At 55.0% G+C, this 2,565-nt stretch overlaps 1 pseudogene; it reads right to left on the reverse strand.

Moving 5' to 3' along the window:
* Positions 1-1,109: 1,109 nt before the first annotated feature.
* On the reverse strand, positions 1,110-2,240 carry LOC148106903 (protein ARMCX6 pseudogene; annotated as a pseudogene).
* Between the last annotated feature and the right edge of the window lie 325 nt (positions 2,241-2,565).

The raw sequence follows: 2,565 nt of genomic DNA on the forward strand, positions 1-2,565 counted from the left end.
GAAAGGAGGAACAAGTAAAACGATGGTCTGTGTGGAGGAGAGCAGCCAGAAGGCAGAGCAGGCACAGAGTGCTGATGCCCAGGGCACGGTGGCCCAGAGCAGCACCCCAGGGAGACCAGGAGAGGGCACCAGGCACAGAGGCGGCACTGCCCAAGGGAAGCTTCCTGTTGCCTGTGTTGTGGGCCAGGCCTTAGGGGAAGAGGACCATTGCCCGACACATCAAAAACACGCAGGGGAGCTGGCTTCGGTGATGCAGGGGCCAAGGGTTGCTGGGAGGGCTGTGGCGGTGTGGAGAGGGGCGGCCGCATGAGTCGTCCAGATCCACGGAGTGGTTCCCTGCACAGGGCTGGGTTCCCCCTTTCCTCCAGGGCGTGCCGGCAGCTCCGATGGGGGGGTGACAGACATGTCTCTCCCGACAGGCTGGCCATAGCCCTGCCAGGCACCCACCCCAGCGTCTGCCCTGCCACCCTGACGGCGAGTTCGTGGAGGGCTCCACTGGCCCCTTCTTGGATGTCACCGAACGGACCGGGGAGAGGGCAGAAAGGAGGTTCCCCCAAAGGAAGAGGGGGCCAAGCCTTCTCTCTCTGCCAGGATTTTGGGCTTGGGGTCCCAAGGAAGGGAGTGGGCCTGGAAGTAGGTTTCCCGGCCACGTCGCAGGAGAGAGCTCTGCACCACGTGGGCACGCAGCGAGCGGCACCCACCGTTGCCACACTTGTGCATTAAATGCGCGGGGATGGCTTGCCAAGTGGTCCCCAAGGATGTGTAGACAGACCCCAAGGATACTGACCTTCGTGCCCAGGCTGGCAGTCAGGGGCAAACAGCTTCATCGAGGGATTTCTCTGCTCCTGGTGCCAGGCACTGTGCCACTTGCTTCACACGTGCCGTGTCCTGCAGTCCTAATTCCACGAGCCCCCCTCTGCTCCCTGGCCCCCAGCCCCTTCTGGAGGCTTATCCTGAGCCCTCCAGCCCACCTCTACCCCTGCCTCCTGCGAGCACTGGTGAGCGCGCCCCAGTCAGGGAGCTAAGGCCCCAGTCACCTAGCCCTGGTCGCCTGTCTTTGTCTTCCTCTGCATGTGGACTGTCAACGCAAGGACGAGTTCCATGTCTCGTTCTTGCCAATCAAAGCACACGACTTTATTGATGATACATACAAATGGAGGTTAAGTCAGCACAGCACAGAGAAGGGGAGAGTCCTCTTTGGAGGCATGGGTTCACCAGCCACCAGCTCGCATAGCAGAAGGAGTAGATGGGAAAGAATTCAACCTAAGCGGCAACGGATGCGTTTTCAGCACGAGCCCCGACACGTGCCTGGTCTCCACAAAATGGTCCAGCTCGGACAGGGAGACCACCACAGGCAAGGCCTCCCTCCCGATGCTCTCATAGGAAGTTCTGTAGCCACAGCTGGCGGCTGAAAGGATCCCTTTAGCACAGGAGGAAGGCCGCAAGGGAGTGATTGACAATGCACGCTGCCCGCAGACTGCAAAATCCAGAAGTTACTCAGAGCTCTGGGGGGACCCCTGCCTGGCCCAGAAGAGTGTGGTCCTCGATGTAGCAAGTGTAACTTCCACCCCGTGGTGGGGTGACTGGCTAAGGCTGGATCTTCCGCAGCACCCACGGCAGATTCTTTGAACGAGAACACGAGCGTGTGTTCGCCAGAGGGGTTTGGGTGGATTCGGCTCTGTTCCGTTCGAGATGGCCATTTAAGAGGCCAGGGTGTCGGGCAGAACCTGTGCGTTTCCGTTCCTGATCGAGAGGGACATGAGTGAGAGCAGCATTGGGGCACCCAGCAATTCCCCAGCCAAGACCGGCTTTTCAGACAAACCCATCAACAGTTTCAAAACCTGAACCTCAGCACATCCACTTCCCTCGGATAGCAAAGGGAACTTCAAGTCTGAAACGGACTTGGCAAGCATGTTATTAATAACTGTCATGCCTATTAACAAATCTAATCCGGCCCGCTGCAGAAACGAGTTGCAGCAATGTGACACAGTCTCCCGACACACTTCATTGATGTACATCTTAATCTGGCCCTGATTTTCAACCCTTGCGTTCAAGTTATCCAGAGCACAGAGAGCCATCTCCTTAATAGCAGGGCCGGGAGTGGGGATCGTGTTTCTAACAATGGAGAGGCTGGCCAAATGACTATTGATATCATGGCTAAATGAAAAACCAGCATCCTTGGGCTGAGCAAACCACATTTTCCCCTGAATGAAAGGACACTTAGAGAGGTCAAGTACACACCTGAAAGTTGTAATACATTAAGCCTCGCAAAAATATGGTAATTTTAATTGGGGAAAGGGTGATTTTTCTTTTATTATTAGGACAGCGTTCTCTTTGGGAGTTCCTGTGTTCCTACTGCCCATGGTTCATTCAGCCTCATAGTATGGACTTTGCTTTTCCTAGATCTTTGTGTTTTTTGGGGGTTTATTTTCGGTTTTTTGGTTTTTTTAGGTCTTTGACTAAAGTTCAGAAGCCTTAACTGTCCTCACCTTGTCTGAAGCTTAATGTGATCACAATCTCTTCTGATTACTGGGTAAACACTGCAGTAAATTTTACCCCTGACCT

Source organism: Ursus americanus, chromosome X (genome assembly GCF_024610735.1).
Source record: "Ursus americanus isolate L20-20 chromosome X, mUrsAme1.1.p, whole genome shotgun sequence".
Classification (NCBI taxonomy): Eukaryota; Metazoa; Chordata; class Mammalia; order Carnivora; family Ursidae; genus Ursus; species Ursus americanus.